Source organism: Neoarius graeffei, chromosome 22 (genome assembly GCF_027579695.1).
Source record: "Neoarius graeffei isolate fNeoGra1 chromosome 22, fNeoGra1.pri, whole genome shotgun sequence".
Taxonomy (NCBI): domain Eukaryota; kingdom Metazoa; phylum Chordata; class Actinopteri; order Siluriformes; family Ariidae; genus Neoarius; species Neoarius graeffei.
In genome coordinates this window covers 3,661,437-3,667,654 of record NC_083590.1, presented here as the reverse complement: position 1 = coordinate 3,667,654, position 6,218 = coordinate 3,661,437, and the positions used below count along the sequence as shown (strand labels likewise).

The window sequence follows — 6,218 nt, the reverse complement described above, 5'->3', positions numbered from 1 at the left end:
GTCTAGCAACCAGTGGATTCGGAGCCTGCGCGGTACAACTGTGAGCATCAAAAACGATTAAACTTTTTCCCCATCCAAAGTGTACCACATTTTAATGATGTGACTGAGTAAAATCTCCATAAATTTAAGATTGAAAATTTAAGACCACGGGATTTGAAATTTAAGACTTTTTAATGGCCTTATTTTAGGAAAATTAAATTTAAGACTTTTTAAGGACCCGCGGCCACCCTGAGATGTGCTGTTTGCTGGGTCAAGCAGCCCATCCTCCTCCAAGGTGTGGAGCAGGTCATAATAGAGTCTGGAGACAGCATTCCATACATCTCGCCATAGGCGCTCAATACTGAAAACAGATACAGACAAAAAAAAATGATTTACTCTCGTATTCAAGTAGTAAGCAGGCGCATTTCAATAAAGCAGTGTTTTGGACAAGTGAATTTAAGTGAATGTAGCAGTCCTGTGTGTGTATGTGTTTGGGGAGGACAAGGTGACTGGCTTGACAGTTTGTGGAATAGGGGTGGGGGGGTTGGCAACAAGCCTGTGAACTGAAGTAAAAAAAAAAAAGACATACCGCTGATTACGGACGCTTTTGCCAGAGATAAAACTTCCCCTGCCACAACCACGGACCGTAAACATGTAACGGGCAATGTCGACATTTTCGACTCCTTGGTCTCCTCGAACTCTAAGATTGTATAGATTTGAAGCAGGGCATGAATCAATGACATCAGTACTTCAACTTAAACTTGATTTACATTAGGTTTTCTATAGAAACAGTATACAGTAACTTTATCTTACAAGGTGCTGGAAACAGGGTTATTATATACAGGGTGTCTCAAAAAAAAATTTACTCACACTTTAACTGTCCCTAACATGCTGCCTTTTTTGTGTTGCATGTGTAATTAATTAATCACAGCATGGCAGGAAATTATCGCACCAAACCAAGAACAATTGATGCATTGAAATTGGAAATTGAAAGACAATGTCGCGATATTCCTAATGACCTGTTTCGTGATGTTTGCGAATCCCTTGGTGCGCGTTATCAGCGTTGTCTGGACAATAATGGTCATCAATTTGAACATTTGCGAACATGATTCTTCAATTACATTTGTCTTCTGTATTCGAAGCTATTCCATTTCACTCTATGTTCATAAATAAAGGTTTTCTCGTCATTCAAAGTGTGAGTACATTTTTTGAGACACCCTGTAGAATAGGCCTATGAATGTTTAGGCCTACTAGGGATACATGTTGGTAATGTCAGTACTAACAGAGTGCTTAGGCCATTGTCAATATGCCAAAATAAAATACCTTGATGGACAGCCATGAGTTTCTACACCCTCAAGGAAAAACTCCAAAGCCGTGGCCGCTTGGTTGTTGTTTGCAACCCGTAAGTACATCACCTACAAGAAAATAAGTTAAAAACTATATGAGGCCATGTCTACTGTCAGAGGAATCAAGACGTTTAAAATAACTGGAACAGTGGTAAATCAGCCTGGACAAGGGTGCATGTTTATTTTGATTCAGTGGTAATAAATAATGGCATTATTGAGCAAGTAGCATCCTTTAAGTATCTGGGTATCCAGTGGATACTATCCACATAGACAACCTGCTTAAATGGAGTGCACATGTAGAGCATCTGTGAACCCGCGATTAAATTTTCTAAGGAGACTTAGGTTGTTTGGAGTAATCACCAGGATCATGTCATTATTCTATAATGCGGTAATGGAAAGTCTAATCAGGTACGGAATGGTAGTCTGGTTTGGCCCACTATCTGCTCAATTAAAAGCACCAGAAAGCAAAATTGTGAAGGTAGCAATGAAGGTGATGAGTAGGACTATGATTTCATGTAAAATATTTATTTCTTGATGTGGGGTTTTTTCTCACTTAATGAATGCACTTGAATTACAGTTAGGATTGTCGACTTCTCTCTACTTTGTCCTATATTATTTAGGGAAAAAATAGGAGCTACAGAACACAAGTTAACCAGGGGTGTCAATAATTATATAGGGCACTGTACCTTGGGGTGTTTTAATGAATGAAGTATTATATGGTTACAGCTCCTTGGTATGTGTTACAATGTATAGGTTAACATTTATAAACAGTCGTTCTAACCCACAAATTTCCTTTGAGGGTGCAATACTAACTTTTCTGGAGAAGCCGTCAATGGCTCCGAAGATCACCAGACCATATCTGAAAAAGTAAAGTAAAAATAGTTCCAAAATTGAATCATTTCATGTACCAATTGTAAAGTGTTAGCATACAAAATTTGTGCCAAATCTGTACAACCGGTCAAAAGTTATCGCGTCAACACAAAATATATATGGCGGCGGCGGTCGGACCAAAAACACTTTGCGTTTCGGGGATATAATTACCGTATCAGTTTATGATTGGTGTCAATATGAACCAGAGACAACGGTGCAGGCACTTTGTATGTTCTTCTCACTATGCATCTGACTTGCTGCATTCTCTCATAGATCCCAAGTGAATCTATCCGGTGCATTGAATCCCACACCCTTGTCCATTGGATTTTGTATCCCTGAGCACGTAACCGTCCTCTAACCATGACAGAACCTGTGGAATAGAAAGGGATAGTTTCTAATATACAGTTCCCTACATAAATATTGGAACACCAACACAATTTTCATCCTAATGGCTTTTTTGCATCACTACAATGGATTTGCAATGAAACAAACGAGATGTGCTTGAACTGCAGGAATTGCAACAGTTTCTGTACATGTCAAGTGGTGGGAGTGTGAGTAGTGGAGTATGTACGGGCTGGGCTGTGTGTGGCATTTAGTAGAAAAAGAGACAATATAGTGATCTGCACTATGGGCAAGAATGGGTAAGCAATTTGTGTTTCATGGAAAGAATTATGGTGGCTGTCAAGTACCAACCTGAGTTTGGAGCTGTGATTTTTATTTGGGTGGTCAGGTGGTCCAACTCATCATCAGAGATTTGACTGTAGGTCTGTGACATTGACAAACCCCACTGCTCCATCCTCTGATATACTGTTCTCTCTGATACACCAAGTAATTTGGCAATACAGGATACAGAGAGGTCTATATCTAGTAAATGTTGTAAGTGGTCTTGAGATACGACGATCTTTGGACGACCGGTGTGACCAGTACTTTCAAGAAAAACAGTAGGTCTTCAACTATCCAGGGATCCCAGAAGTCCGCTATTTAGCAGAATTCCGCTATTTTTCTAGCCAAAGTGGTGGTGTTTTTTTTTTTTTAATCTCTTGTATATCCATTAAAAATATGTTTGTTTAAGTAGAATGACCAGCAGAATACGTTCTGATTTGGTTTGCTTGTTTAGCGATGTTTTTGTCAGCTTCGTTTGTTCTCGTTGACATTCGGGAACACTCGGAAGTTAAATTGATGTAAATACCGTGAGACTGTATGCAAGGCCTATTCAATTGGCGGCCCGCGGCCCGGATGCGGCCGACGTGATGCTTCACCTTTAAAAGTAAAATACCATTCACCAGTCTCCAAAACTTAATATATGTATTTTAATTTACTGAATATCAATAAATAGATGATGTTATAATAGTTATTTTGCACTTTTATTATTTCCCAGGTACTGTTAACTCAGTAAAATGCAAATAGTTAGCAAATATGCTGTGGCAGCGGGGGCGTGGTCAAGCGCCGGTCTGTGACAGGAGGGCGGAGTCAGGGAAGGTACAGTAAGTGGCAGAATCACTACACCTGTCGTTAATTCATGTGTTTAAGGAGAGAGAGAGAGAGAGAGAGAGAGCTCTCTCCACAACTAGACGACTGATGTGTGTGCGTGTGTCTGAGTGTGTGTGAGAGAGTGCAGATATACGCTGAAAAGCTAAATGAAAGCGAGTTTTGTCCTGCCGTCCTTCTGTGCTCCACCCACCTACACGAACTGTCCCAGTGGTGTGCTCGTCCCGGGTTTCGGCACCACTGTGACAGTTCGTGTAGGTGGGTGGAGCACAGAAGGACGGCAGGACAAAACTCGCTTTCATTTAGCTTTTCAGCGTATATCTGCACTCTCTCACACACACTCAGACACACGCACACACATCAGTCGTCTAGTTGTGGAGAGAGCTCCCTCTGCTCTCCCTCTCTCTCTCTCCTTAAACACATGAATTAACGACAGGTGTAGTGATTCTGCCACTTACCTTCCCTGACTCCGCCCTCCTGTCACAGACCGGCGCTTGACCACGCCCCCGCTGCCACATATGCATTCTCAATCAACGTGTCGCGATTGCATTGACATCTTATGAACCAAACATCACAGATCTTGTGCAAAACAAGAAATGTCACTTCTCTCACTAAAGTCAACGGCAGCTGTGGGCTAAAGCTGTGTTCTGTTTAGTATCAGTAGCCTGACAAGCATATCAATGAGAAATGTTGAGATAAATGTTCTATTTTTTTGTTTGTTTGTTTTAAATAAAGGAGATGGGAAAGAGAGTTGTTTGTGTGCATTTTGAATATTCAATGTTAAGTTGAAGGCTAAAAATGAAATATAATATAATAGACCTTGTAGGCTACTTGAAAACTGAAAAATTACCACTTGTTCGTGACCACGGAAAATTTGTGGCCCACTTCAAGTTCTTGGATTTGAAATGTGGCCCAAATGGAAAACTAATTGAATAGCCCTGCTGAACGAGAAAACAATATGGCTGCGCGCATTTGCTAGAAAATGTGTTTTAACTCCTTTCGTGCTTTTGTTTCTAATGCGTTGAACTTAATTCAATATGTCATGGAAAAAAGATATCGTCCATAAAAGAGATAGCGGAACAGTGTCCGGGTTAGAAGAAGTATATTCTTCAAAGCTACATTTTCATCTAATTTTTATAAATAACAATTTTTTTTGCCACTTATGTCACTGATTACAAAATATGGCATCAAATAGATACACATTATTGTTAAATTCTGTTGCTTTTCTATGTTAAATCTATGTAAAAAATGTGTTCTATAGCATCTTTAAATGTTAAAATCTCAACAGCTTCAGGGGGCTTGCAGCCCCCTTGACCCCTGCTGATAGTTTCTTACATTCCTCTATTTTTTTCAATTACTGCTGGGATCTCTGGACTATCGATCTCTTCGGTGATGAGGGACAGCAGATGTAGAAGACCCTGATGAATCTAAAAAAAAAAGATGTATGTCACTGCAATATTTTGGTGTAGTAGTTACAAACTGTAGTACATTTCATACAGCAGGGTTCACAAACACAAAAATATGTAGGGCAGAATTTCAAGTCAAGACTGACTGGGCTAGTTTTACCAAAAAAAAAAAACATTTTAACTTTTCTGGCCACATTACACACAGTGAGATTTAAAAAACGCAGGATGAGATGTTACATTCCTTGTGCAGAAAACCTGACAAAAAGTTGAATTTAGGAGCTGTTGGAGTTTGTTGGTTGCCAGGGCTTTTTTTCTTGTCCCCTCAACAACATTGGTGTTAGTTGGTTGCTGGGGCAGCAACATTTTGGAGTTTGTTGGTTGGTGCCAAGGCAGCAACATTTGGTGTATGAAGAGTGGTAGACTAGATAAATGATGGATGCTTAGTTGAACTTAGGTTGTGGTTGTTGGTTGCTGGGGCTGCCTCCCTGATCTACTCAGCACAATTGAGCTAAACCTTAGTGAATGATGGGTTGTAAGTTGAATTTAGGGTGCATCATCAGTAGTGTTCCTCTGGGTCATGGGGTGTTTCTGCCTTTAAACACTATACACGCTCACCACAGGCGGCCAGCTACAGGCTGATCAAACCTGCGCTTGCGTCCCATGCACAATTAATAAATACATTAAATAATAAACAAGCATGCACTCATAACTAATGTGGCATTTTTTTTTTGGTCAATGCACAGTGCGCCACAGCAGAGACTAAGCCTGGCGTGTTTACATGTTCCATAAGGTAATAATCATTGTACAGTGTCCCGCTCTGTAAAAAAAATCAATTACATCATTGGCATCATCACACCTTACAGTCCTTTAATAGAGATGCATGCTATTATAATGCATGGCTACCCTGGAAGGATTATTAAACTACCTCATCCGGGAAGTGGATGTGCTGGGCCAAAGACTCCATCACTGCTAAGTCACTCCTACAAATGAACTCGACGTAGTCCACATCAATCGGTTGCCTTGCCAAGGCCTCCTCCAACCTCACCATTAGATGGTTGACGAATTCCCTTCCCACCCTTACCTTAAAGAAAAGACAGACAAGAAATGCAAAAAGCAAGCACGTAATAAT

At 40.4% G+C, this 6,218-nt stretch overlaps 1 long non-coding RNA gene across 1 annotated transcript; it reads right to left on the bottom strand.

Moving 5' to 3' along the window:
- Positions 1–602: 602 nt before the first annotated feature.
- Positions 603–2,435, bottom strand: LOC132870547 (uncharacterized). Its single transcript, XR_009651126.1, has 4 exons — positions 2,367–2,435; positions 2,139–2,184; positions 1,303–1,394; positions 603–679 (listed from the first exon to the last, which is right to left on the bottom strand). It is a non-coding gene; the product is annotated as an uncharacterized LOC132870547 (long non-coding RNA).
- Between the last annotated feature and the right edge of the window lie 3,783 nt (positions 2,436–6,218).